A 14,240-nucleotide genomic window follows, 5' to 3' on the forward strand; every position below is an offset into this window, starting at 1 on the left:
TTCCTGGCACACAGAGCTAAGGAACTTCCAAACTCGTAGAATTAGCAGAACTATTAGAGCTCTGCATCGTAAGCAGGTGGTTCCATCTGTGAATTTTAAGTTCACATATGTGAATAAAATTGATTTCGTTTCAGGAGAAACCACTTGTGAATGTTCATGGCAGCATTACTTTCAATTACCAAAAGCTGGAAAAAACACAAATGCCCACCATCAGGTGAACAGAAAAACAAAGTGTTGCATATGCAGAATGAAAAGGAATTTGGCGGCGAAAATGAATGTGAACTACTGTTACCACAGATGACCTGCAAAAATGTTATGCTGAGTGAAAGAAGCTAGTGAAAACCAGAATACATACTCCATGATTCAATCGATGTAAGATGCAGATTAATCAACAACAACACAAAGCAGATGAGTGGTCACCTGGGGCAAGGGTGGGAGGAGAGATCACCTGCACAGGGATAGGAGGGATATTTTGGAGGCAGTAGGGAGGTCACGTTCTGTGGTGTGGTGATGGTTCCACAAGTATATACAATTGACGACACTCACCAAGTTGTATACTTCAGATGAATACATTTACTGCATGTAAATTACTCCTCAAAAAAACTGATGAAGAGAATAATGTTTTGAGAGAGTAGGAAAAAGAGAAATCACATAGTTTAACACTAGAATGATTTTCAACATTAAATTCTCAAATTCATTAGTACTTCCTCAAAATGATGAAGAACAGGGAATTTAGCTTATTGCAGAAGTCCTATTGAAACGCCTCTCTCTTTTACATTACACACATGTACATACACACAGCATTTCAAAATTCAAATGCAAAGATAAGCACTTCTGCTATTTCCTTTACAGTATTAACCCAGGTTCTAAAACCAGAATATTAAGTCAATTTATGAGACAACTGAAAATATGGGAAGTTAACAAAGAATAGAAAATTTGGTTCCCCTAAATTTTCCACCCCCACACATAGCACTGCACCCCTTTCTGTTTTATATTGTATTTGTTCTTCTATCATATGATGAAGTTTGTATTTTACTCATTTATTCATTTTCCTTATTCTCCTTTCTCCTCATCATGTGCCACAAGACTTTTTTTCTCTTTTTTTTTTTTTCTGATTTGTTCACTACTATATTCTGAGGTCCAGAGGAGTATCTGGAACACAGTGGACACTAATTAGTTAGTGATGAATGAATGAATGAGTGAATGAGTGAATACAATACAGGGAAGGGAGGATATGTCCAACACAGAGATCAGAGTCCAATTTCTTAACACACTGGTAGGAGTAAGCAATAGCTTGCCTTATGTTTTGATAGGAAACCTCCGTGAGCCCCCATGCACAGAGCATCTAGAATTCAAACCTGAAGAATTTTCCAGACCATTCCAATCATTGTTGCATGAGATCTTGATATGTGTTCATTATTAAAGTGTCTGAATAATTATATTTTAGCAATATACATTATATTGATATCTCAGAGAGGCATAAAGCACATTTTATTCAGAGCTCTGAGAAGTGCTGCAATAAAAATCAAATAATAAAAACATATCAAGAAAATAGTTTCCTTTTTTAACCCACTTTCTTAAATTTACTTGACAATAATATCCCCTTTCCCTTTGAAACATGTTAACATCTTATTGAGCAGTAGTATCCAGTGAAGCAAAATTTATGAAATTCTGCCATATTCAAGCTATTCTTTATCTCTGAGAAAAATGAAAAACTCTACCAGTTATTTATGGAATCAGTAGGTATAACATCAATACCTACCTTCTTAAAAACATTGTTAAAGAGTTAATTTAACCAAACAATAAGTGAATCATAATAATGAATCAAAAGGAGGGCAAATATTTTCTAGAAACAGTGTTCACTATGTATTTATTGTTAAGGCTTAGCAATGAAATGCTATTGCTTGGAGCTAAGTCCATGTAATTGCTGATTAATTTTTTGAAGATTAGCACAGTGTAGAAAGGATTTTGAAATACAATCTGAAATACAAAAATAAAATTTGTAATACATAAGATAAGAATTTAGAAAATAATAAAAGTTACACTTACAAATATTGGGTATATTCTTCATTAAATTTTGGAGCAATTAACCTTCCATTTGGTGTGGGGGGATGCCCACCATGCACACAAAAAAGTTAACTACTGATTAATTATAGGTTAAATTTAACATCAAAAAATCATGACAAGATAAATAAGAAAGAGGGCTTCTGGTCAAGATGGAGGTATAGGTAGATACAGCTTACCTTCTCACATAACCACAGCAAAAATTAGAACTAAACTACAAAACAGTTATCACCCAGAATGGCCAGAAAATCAAGCTGTATAAGTCTGAAAACCAAGGAATTAAAGAAGTCACATATATCCAAATGGATAGAAGGGGCAGAGATGTAGAGATGGGAGACACAGAATCAGCAGTCCCACGTGTGGAACTGCTGATTAAAATAAAATAAAATAAAATAATTGGTAAATAAATGTGGTAAATAAAAATTGGGAGGGACACCTCAGGAGTGAGAGATTCCATCCCCACACCAGACCACCCAGCCCCGGGTTCTGGTGCCAGGAAGATAAGTTCCCATAACTTCAGACTATAACAACCAGTGGGGGTTGGGGTGGCAGAAGAAACTGCAGGATTCTCAATTGTCTCCTATTAAAGAGCCCACAACAAAATTAGGACATACACAGACTCAAAGACTCTGGGCTCTAGCACCAGGGGGAGCAGCTGCAAGGACACCAGTGGCATATGAAACTGAAGTGGCTGGCATCAGGGTGAGTGCCAGGGGACAGCTTCCTCCAGGGCAAAACTCCAGAGGCCCAACAGCAGACATTGTCTGTTTTCTGAGCCCTATCCCACACAGATCCACAGAGTGATGACACTATATCTGAGACTCCATTACCTGGTTCCCATGGGTTGTGCCACCTGGCAATCACCTAAGACTCTGCCCACTCCACCTTACCAGTGTGCTTTTCTACAATAGCCCTGCTACTAAGACAGGGAGTTGAAGCAGCTGTACCTAATACGTAGAAACAAACACAGAGAGGCTGCCAAAATGAGGAGCCGAAGAAATATGGTGCAAATGAAAGAAAAGACCAAAACTCCATAAAAAGAACTTAAAAAAAAGGGAGATAATCTATCAGATATAGAGTTCAAAATACTGGTTATAAGAATTCTCAAGGAACTCATTAGGTACTTCAACAGCATAAAATAAACCCAGGTAGAAATGAAGGTTACACTAAGTGAAATGGAGAAAAATTTATAGGGAATCAACAGTGAAATAGATAAAGATGAGAATCAAATCAATGGTTTGGAACATAAAGAAGAAAAAAACACTCAATCAGAACAACAAGGAAACAGAATCCAAAAAAGCAAAGAATCCAAAGAGTTAAGGAGCCTCTGGGACAACTTCAAAAGTACCAATATTTGATTCACAGGGGTACCAGAAAGAGAAGAGAAAAAGCAAGAAATTAAAAACTTATTTGAAAAAATAATGAAAGAAAACGTCCTTAATTTGGTGAAGGAAATAGACATACAAGTCCCAGAAGCACAGAAAGTCCCAAACCAGTTTGACACAAAGAAGGTCACACCAAGATACATCGTAATTAAAATGCCAAAGATTAAAGAAAAGGAAAGAATCTTAAAAGCAGCAAGAGAAAAGCAGAGTTACCTACAAAAGAGTTCCCATAAGATTGTCAGCTGATTTCTCAAAAGAAACTTTGTAGGTAAGAAGGGACTGGCAAGAAGTCCTTAAAGTGATGAAAAGCAAAGACCTACAACCTAGACGACTCTATCCAGCAAAGCTATCATTTAGAATGGAAGGGCAGATAAAGTGCTTCCCAGACAAGGTAAAACTGAAGGAGTTCATCATCTCAAGCCATTATTATATGAAATGTTAAAGGAATTTATTTAAAAAAAGATCAAAACTATGAACATTAAAATGACAATAAATTCACAACTATCAACAATTGAATCTAAAAAACAAACTAAGCAAACAAGCAGAGAAAAAGGGAATCATAGATATAGAGATCATTTGGAGGGTTATTAGTTGGCAGGGAGAACAGGGAGAATGGGGAAAAAAGTGCAGGGATTAAGAAGTACAAACTGGGCCCTGGCTGTTGTGGTTCAGTGGATTGTGTGCCAGACTGCAAAGCAACGTACCGCTGGTTCAATTCCCAGTCAGGGCACATGCCCGGGTTGCAGTCCCACTCTCAAGTAGGGGGTGCACGAGAGGCAACCACACATTGATGTTTCCCTCCCTCTTTTTCTCCCTCCCTTCCCCTCTCTCTAAAAATAAATAAATAAATTCTTTTAATAAAAGAAGTACAAATTAGTGGGTACAGAATAGACAGGGAAATGTAAAGAACAATATAGGAAATGGGGTATCCAAAGAACTTACATGCATGACCCATGGACATGAACTAAAGAGGGGGAATTGCTTGAGGGAATGAGAGGTACTGGGTAGAAAGGGGCAAAGGGGGAGAAATTGGGGCAACTCTAATAGCATAATTAATAAAATATATTAAAAATAAAAAGATGAATAAGAAAGGGAACATTTCAATAATTGAGCTAAAATCTTTCTAAGCAGAATGCCATGGTCAGAGGACAAATAAAAAATAAGTCACAGGTATGTCTCCATTATACTTAAACATTGTGCTGACTTTGAAAAGAGGCTTGAATTCCTTTAACTAGCACCTAAAACTTTACCAAAATTAACAAGATCAATAATTCTTAGAATCAGCAAGTGTTTGGGGAACAGGCACTCTCAAACCTACCATCGGTAGGAGGGCTTTTGTCTCCTAGTAAGAATCAGAATTGAAACATTCTTTCACCTCAACAACTCTACTTCTAGAAATTTATCCAAAGAAAGGAACTGAAAATGTGCAAAACAACATGTTTATATTCAATGGAGATTTTTCCCCTTTTTTTTTCTTTTTTTATTGTTGTTTGATTACAGTTATCCTCATTTTTCCCCCATTGCTCTCCTCTGCCAACCCTCCCCACGTCCAATCATCCCCCCTTTGTTGATAAATTAACAATTAAAATGTGGGAGCATCTGTAGCATAATTTTAAATATGTGAGCTATGGAATCAGGACCCATCTATACTCATATTTTGAGCAGTCTCAATTATCTTAAATCTTAATTTCTCATGGAATACACACATGCACCCCTCAATATACTGATTCATAGGACTACTGCTCAGCTCTTCAAACGAGTAACAAAAGTTACACCTTGGCATGAAACATGTTCATGATACATTGTTAAGTCAAAGAAACCAGGTCCAGTGTACACCTATTTCTGCATAAGCCCAACTATATTTCATTCAGTACATCATGAAAAAATATATATTAAACTATGAGTGATGATTATCTCAGAGGACAGGGATATAGTAGGTCAGGGAAAAGGACTAGGTATAAAAGGAGACTTTGGTTTTCTAACTTTATATACCCTATAATCTTTAAATATATTTCCAACAAACAAGTATTGCTTTTATAAATCAGCAGCAACAACAAAACTACCTCCAAAAATGTCAGCACCAAACAAGACTATTTGATGCAGCTTCATAACTCTCGCTTACGCTTTCCCCATGAAGGCAGTACATGGGCAATGTTATTCAGTGTCTTCTTACATTAACGTCAAAAAGTCTGCCCCTGAGCTCAGAGGCATGTATACCTGGGAGGCATAGAATCTTCACCTACTATTTATTTTTTAATTTTTAAAATAAACTTCCAAGAATTTATTTTTGAATCCTAAGAATTGAATTCTCCACCAGTTAATTAACCCTATTATAGGATTAGAATTAAGATTTAACAGTGAACTCAGGGAATGCCATTTAAAAATCATTCTTAAACTCTTGTCGACTTGAAAGTGAGGTAAGACACTGAATTGAGACACATAGAGCAAGCTAATCTCAAAATTAGAGGTTAATCCTAGGATTATGAATTTCAGCAGTTACATATATAACTTCACCTGAATGAAAAGTCTTAACTGCTGATTTCATGTTTGCTTAAATAATCTCTCACCACAGCAATTCCCTGAAATTTAATTACAGCCTGGATGGCGATCCTCCTGCCAGACCTGGAACACTGGAATAGACTCATCCGGTGTTCATTTCACACTGGAACGCAACTCCTAGGGTATCTGGAGCTGTGCTCTGGGTGGGGAAAGAACGCTGCGTTGTAGGAAAGACACCTGGGGACTTCATTACTCTACAAAGAGTAGGTCTGTAAAAACACCTTCCGGGGATAATTTTCCAGCTAAAAACAGCTAGTTCACCATCCACTTAGTAAAATAAACTTATTCTGGAGCTACACCAGTATTTCTGCAGTTCATAGAATCAGAAACCCATCATCTTCAGAAAGCCTTTTTATAATTTTTTGAGGAAAATCTTTGTAACGCTGTGAAAATTCTCACTGATTTAAAACAGATCATCATTCAAAGCAAATAATATATTGGAAATGTACTATGGGAATATATTGTGAATTTAAAAAAAAAAAACTGTTTTATACCTGAAGAGGGGACCTATTGTGCTTTACTACACAGTATAAATAATCAGAAGCCATGAAATTAAGATACATTTTTAGAACTCCTAAAGGTCACTTAGGGGTAAAGTTACCCCTAACCTTTTACACTTTAATTCAATTTCTATTTCAGGAGAGATGTCAAAATACTCTGCATACTATTAATCCTTTTCAGATAGTGGAAATACACAGCAAATCCTCTCACAAAGGACACCAGTAGCTGCAGGGCAAACCAATACCTCCCTCCCTTCCTCATCCAGCACTTCCTGTGGTCTGTTCTCCTAACAGCAGCCAAAGGGAATCTTTCAAAATGTAACTCTCATCATAGCACTCTCCTGCACAAAACCTTCCAGTGATCCCCGCCCTCCCCGCCACTCCCAGTCATTGACTAAATCCTACCTCAAAAGGTGTATTTAACAACTAAATGAGTTTATTTATGTAAAGTTTTTTAACCTGAGTCCTGCTAGGTAGAAAGTGCTCAATAAATGTTAGCGACTCTCATCTCTAAATTTAAAATGAATCTGCAAAATTAGCGTCCTTCCCATTTTTCAAAGGAGTATATTCAGTCACGATAAGTAACTTTTCACAAATTACAAAATAAGTCGCAAGCCTGCAAATGAAGCTAAGTGTGTCAGGTTCCAAGAGTTGTAGGGTATTCCTGTCGTGACAATGATCCCATTTTATCTGAGCCAATGGCCTCGTTCCACATTCGACAGAGGCCCAGATCATAACACTGAATACGTAAGTTCCTCCCTCCAGCACCCAAACTCTGTTTAATGTTATCCTTTCTCTTCTCTCTTTATTTCCTTAACTACATCATGTGTCTTCGTTTTTACTACTTTCCTTCTCTGTTGGATTCCCTCTCTTCATAAATGCATTTGTCCTCTCCATTATAAAATAATGAAGAAAATAGACACAGAAATAAACTCTTTTACTCCTTCATGAAACTGTCTAATTTCTCTCCTTTTTATATCCAGTTTTTTAAAAAAATTAATCTTACTTCCCTAAAACACCCATCCACTAGTAAATCCTTATAATTTATCTTCCATTCCTACGATGGGAACTGCCCTCTTAAGCCTAAATTTCCAAATCAGTTGTTGTTGCTCCATTATTTATCAACGACCTTCCTGAAAAATGTGCTGGCTCACATTCCCCTATGAACAATTCTGTTGCTTCTTGTGGTTTTGAACTATCGAAGATGCCTAGCTTTTTCAATTATTTTGTATTATATAACCTTTTTTGAGATTTTCAAATATTCCACCATCCTCTAACTGATGGAACTTGGCCTTGCTCTCTGAACTAATCATTCTCTCTCTCTGAATTTGTGGTCACGTGCACTCCTAAACCTTTGCTATACGACATGTAGGTATTTCTAAAACCTTACCTTTGGACCTTTGTCTCTACCAAATCCAGTCACATGTTCGACTGCTTAGAGAATTCTTCAATTATGTGTTCTTCCAATCTTTAACCTCAACGTAAGTCTTTTAGTTTACAAACTATTATTAATAAGTGGAAGTAGAATCTAAGCTTTCTTATTCCAACAACATTCATTCTGTCTTGCTCAAAGCTTCCTGTCAACTTTGTTAACTCTGCGGGAACTCAGACACACAGAGCCAGGACTTGAGGTAATGTATATTGTCTATGTGAGAGAGCTTTAAAGATTATAAGGATATCTCCTTACTCCTTATGTTCTTAAATTTGCCACTATTTAAGGCAGATTTCCTCTTTCTGTTTTGATATCAGCACAGAAGAAAAATCACCACCATGTAATTTTAGATGATGATTTTCCACAACTTACCAAGTCACCCTCTGTTTCCCTTTCTACTCCAACGAGTGGTAAACTGTCAAACATTTAACAACAAGCTCTCTGGAAGTGGGAGATCCGGCATAGATTATGTGGTAGGTAAACTTAGAGTATGGGGAACACCTATCAGAAGACAAACAAAATGCTGCTCCAAAAAGCTTATATTCTCCTTGGGGGAGACATATACGAAAGAATGCAACATAAATGAACAAAGATTTTTCTTATGATAAAATTGTGTAAGCAGGAAATGAAGAGACTTATGAAATTAGAGTCATAGTGGTTTATATATGAGAAAATTTCAATCCATTTTCTGTCTTAAATGTCTCATTTAGTAAGGACCCAATGCCCTGACTTACTTTGTATAATTATAAAAAATAAGTCATTTTTTTCACTTGTTCCATGAAGTTTGATGTCATTTTCAGAACTTCCAGTAATCAACTGACCATAATAAAACATGGTAGAATTTAGTGGCATATACAGAGTAACCGGCCGTATTCTCCCTTTCCCCCCCTTGTACAGTGCCAGAAGGGAAGGAGTATTTTCAGAGGCACGTGATCATTGACCTTTAATACTGAAAGGAAATGAAAGGTGGTCAAGTGGAGAGAAAGTAATTTCTTTTATGGCTTAAGGATGCCTTAGGCTTTGTGTGTGTGTGTGTGTGTGTGCCTTTTAAAGGAATTATTTCTTAAGAGCTTTGCAGAAATATTCATTATGCCATTGACAAGACTTGAATTAGTAATAGAACCATAATTTATTATTGAGCAACATTTAGCAATTAGGTTGAAACGACCACCAATTAGCTTCCATATAATATCATCTCCAAGAAATGATTACAGTCTTTAGTCCTTGATCTAATAACTATATACAAACAGTAAAAGAGTTACTTATCTAAGCAATACATATTTATAAATGCATTACAAATCCACAGTCGTGGGCTATGTTTATACTTTGTATTTCAGATATTTTCCATCATGACTTAAGTGGGAGGGTATGAAAATATTTTCTTATTTAGATAGCTACATTTTGTACAGCTTTCCTTCGACTTCAACACCTAATTCAGGCAACTGGCTTGGGGATGTCAGTGCATGCATTATTATTTTCATTACCACATTATTCATTTACATAGCACCTCTCCTCCTCAAGGATCTCCAGGTGATTTACAAGTATTAATTGCCAAATATCCACTGTGTTCCTTCGAGATATGTAAGCCTGAAGTTGGACTAATTAAAAAAAATTACAATCAAATCCCCATCTTACACACACACTCCACATCTTATTTTCTGATTTACAAAATAACCCCTCCTAGGCTGTGGAAGTGTAACTTTAAGGGTGAACAATAGGGAAACAGTGGCAGCAAGCTGCTACAACCAGATGGCAGCTGGACTCGTAAGAATCTGGTCCTTCTCTTCAAAGTGACTGGCCTACGTGGGAAACCAAAAATAAGAGGATATGAAGCTAAGTCCATGAAAATGTTGCTTATACCAACACAGTTCTAACTCCAAGGTTGCATTTCTGGGAGGGAAAGAAAATTCCATCTCAGTCATTATTGAAGTCCCTTCCCCATTCTGGTTTGCATGAGAATCTCAAAGACCCATGAGATTTGTCAGAAGAGGGACTCTAGTATCTAACCTCTCTGCGCTGCCCTGATGTCCTTTCTAACGCTGGATCATTGCAGTCTAGGGGCCCTACTTCCAAGCTCTGCTCCTGGCACTCCGCGCCCCTCATCGTACTCTGAAGCCAGCCTCCCTAAGTCCGGCCACCTTATTAGAATAGTGCTGTAGAGAATAGCAACAAAACCAAAAACTGATTTTTGAACAAAGTTGATAAATCTGATGAAACTCCAAAGAGACTTGATCAAGGTAAAAAAAAAAAAAACAAAAACCCACACACATCAAGCCAAATAACCAATATCAAGAATAAAAAGGAAACATCACTATAGATCAGACATTAAAAAAGAAGAACATAAACAACTCTGTTGATAAATAAAATTTAGATGAACTAAATTCCCACAAAGTGCTACTCATAAAATTGTGAAAGAAAAAAATAGAAAAACATATATATATTTTTTAACTATTAAAGACATTCTCAATAATTTCAGGTTTATGAGGTAAGTAAACACTTAGGGCTGTCATATACTAAGTATATTCCTCTTGTCCCTGGCTTTATTTTTTCTTTTTCTGTAAATAAGGAGATTGCACTGTGTTATCATTCCACAAAGAAAATGACAGACCAATAACATTTCAGTGAATTCTGCCAAACATATAAGGAAAAATAACCCTAATGTTCCACACACTCTTTCAGAGAATAGGAAAAGCGGGTACCCTCTTCAGCTCTTTATGAGACCATTACCTTGTTACTAAATCACAAAAATAGCAGTATATAAAACGAAAAACCTAGTGGATTGGGCGCTTGTCTGCAAACCAAAAGGTCCCTGACTTGATTCCCAGTCAGGGCACATGTGGGGGTTGTGGCCCAGTTGTGCAAGAATGTGCAAGAAACTGATGGCTGTTTTTCTCTTACACATGGATGTTTCTATCCCTCTCTTCCTCCTTCCTTTCCCCTCTTTCTAAAAGTAAATAAATAAAATCAAAAAGAAAAACATAAACCAAACTCTCTCATGAACACAGAGGCAAAAAAAATTCTAAAGAACAATTTGGTGATTACCAGAGGGAAAAGGGAGCGGGGAGAGTGGAAGAGAGTATGGGGGGGATAGAGGGTGATGGAAGGAGACTTGACTTGGGTGGTAAACACACGATACAACTACAGAGGATGTACATCCAAAACCTATATAATTTTATGAACCAATATCACCCCAATAAATTCAATAAAAAAGAAAAATATTAGCAAAACTATTTCAATGATAAATGTAATATATAATAATAAAGTAGCATATTTTGGATCAACATAGAAATGCAATGTTGACTTAACATTAGAAAATCAAAGTTTAATGAAATTGAATGTTGATCCATGATTTGAAAATTAAATCCTGGCATATTCAAAATGGAAGGGATATTTCTTAATCATCTATAGGGTATTTACCAAAAGCCTATAGTAAACATTATATTGAACCAATAGTCATATTTTCTCTTTGAGATTAGGAACAAGACAAGGATGCCTACTCTCACCACTTGAATTAGGTACTTTTTAAAAAAGCTAGATACCAATCAAACATACAAACCAAAAGTAAAAAATAATAGTTGCCTTCAGGAAGGTAGAAAGATATCAAAGAAAAATTGATAAGGTGGCTCATGTCTATTTAAAACTATCTATATTAATGGAACAGCAGTATAATTGAGATCATATCAATCAGTACATTGTAATGGATTTAGAAGTCAATCCAGGAAACCTGAATTTCAGGCAAAGGGGATGGAGACAAGGTAAGGGTGCCAAAAAAGTCTTACCTGACTGAGAGAATTCTAATCAGATGGGTAAATTCTGTGTGGCTCATGTCTATGGCTGGTCCTTTCACCTCGGCTGCTTTCGTGAACCTTTCATCCCCTATGCCTGGTGGGAAGCCCCAGGTGAGAGAGGCCTTCTTAAGTGTCACTATAAATAATCATCACCCTCGGTGACCCAGAAAAGACACAAGTATGCAACCTGGCTTCACCAACCCGGGAAGTGTAGCTCCCTCCCAACGTGTAAACTTCTCTCTCTGGAGCCGTGAGAAAGTTACCTTATCTCTGGAGGTCTCCAGTTTCCTTATCTGGAAAACGGAGATATTAATTACTCCTAATTCAGAGAGTTGCCGTGAGTGTAACAGTTGGCATACGTAAAGCACTTAGAACATTGCTTGGCATGTAGTAAGTGATCATTAATACCTGCCACACGGAGAACTTACCCTTTGGCCCCAAACAACAATTATATCCGTATATTCTCAAGACACTGGGTTATTTGTTCCTCTGTGTCAGCACGAACAGCGTATGTGCTGGCCAAGCCATGGGAGGTTACACCAGGCTGAGGCTGATCCTCCCTCATAGTCTTGCTTTCCCACAGATGAATGAACACCAATCCCGAAGACCTTCCTACTCATTTCCCGCCTCATGCCCTAACATTTCAGGTGAAGAACTGCTCAAACCAGAGATGTCTGTTCTCCCCCTCCCCCCTCCGCTCCCTCTCCCTCTCCCAGGTGCTCACTTGCACAGACAGAAGCATCTACACAAGCTTCGCAAGGCAAAATTTACAGACACAAGCAGTTTGTACCAGGAAAAGGAAATCTCCCCACACATTCCCCTCAAAAATCTTAGAGCCACAGCTCTGTCCCAGCCTCCCACAGAATTTCATTTAGACTCTCGGGCTACAAAAGCTACATTTTAAAATTAGTTTCTCTTAAAGAAAATTGAGGGGTGTGTCTACATTATAAGATAGTTCTTAAAGGATACATTCAGATGTGGTTTTTTTCCCCCCAAACAAAGGGACAGCCTGCTCCAAAAGGAAATTCAAGTGTCAATCTCTTAGAAAGCAGAAAATGCTTTCAGCTATGAGTAACAATTAATTTTTAAAAAACAGAACTTTCGTGCCAAGTTTCACATAGGACTATAAAGTTAGGAAGCTCATTAGGATATTCTTCAGGATCTCTTTTGGGTAGTTGTATGCTTCTGTGCTTCAAATATTTTCCCCCAAAATATTAAAGCATGAGAAATAAGCAGAAGACTGTGGATGTTTACCATAATTTGAGCTTCTGTTCTTTGGGATTCTTACTACCTTGGAATCCTTGAGGCTGTGGCCAGGAGTAATTACCTGAGAAGCCCTGTGTGACAGCAGCTGCACCAAAGGGTCTGGAAGCATGTCTCTTCTGCTGTACCGATGGGCGCTGCATTGCCGGTGTGGGTGGTATCGAGCATCGTCCTGAGGCTTTGATGAACAAGAAACAGTTGAAGATGAATTGTTGGATGAACCAGCATTGCAAAGTAAACAGCCAGGTTTGGTGCAAATGGAGAAGAGTGGTGGCTTGACATGAGTAGTTTTCACCAGGGAATTAAGTTACTCACTGAGTGTGCCCTCGGTGCCTTTGTGCTCACGAACCACGCCGGCTGAGCTCCAGAGTAACTGACACGGAGCAGTGCTGCTGGCTCCTCGGCACTAACGTACTTCGCAGGGAACGTACTCCAGTTAGGGGTGATTACGTGGGGTCCTGATTAAATGCAGCAATAGTGTGCATACGCCTTTCTCACTGTTATTCCCCACGTGCGCTTCAGGGTAAATTTACCAACCCCAGAAAAAAAATAGAAGATAAAACTCACCATCTCACAAATGGGACGAAGAATTTGCAAAGACTGAAAAGAACTCTTACTTTCTTGCTCACACATTCTAGACCAACTCCAGGGCACATGTACTTCCAAAATGCTGTCTCCTCTTTCTCTCCCTTTTTGTATCTTACTCGCACAGCATTTTGTATAGACTAATTCATAGAACGATAAATACTTTCCCAGGTGCAAGACTTTTAAAAGTGGATAATTATTCTAACGCCACTAGCATTGTGTAATGAAATTGCTGATGAAAATATTCATTTGAACGTAAATCATATAAATGTATGAGAACATATAAATGCATATATCTCTACCTCCATAATCCCTCTTATGTAACAGATGACAGCTGATATGTATCCTGAAGGTTTTATTTGGCTCAGGCTGGAGACAAAATCCAGTCCGTAGAAAATTCCTTAGCGGCACCGCTAAGCCTCATTTGGCAACAATAGTGATGTGTGACAGCCTTTAATGAAATATATCTTTTCAATTAAAATTTTACATACTGGAGGTTTACTTAAATTATACCAAATAATTTTCAAATCTAGAGCTTAATGAGGCATCAGAGAATGAACTGTGGATGATTTTGAAGCATTCATGTGAGCACTGTATTATTTTTCCTCATTAAAAAACCACTTTCCCCCCCAAATAATAACTATTGAGAGAAATGAGTGTCCTA

This window comes from Desmodus rotundus, chromosome 5 (assembly GCF_022682495.2).
Source record: "Desmodus rotundus isolate HL8 chromosome 5, HLdesRot8A.1, whole genome shotgun sequence".
In the NCBI taxonomy this organism is placed as follows: Eukaryota; Metazoa; Chordata; class Mammalia; order Chiroptera; family Phyllostomidae; genus Desmodus; species Desmodus rotundus.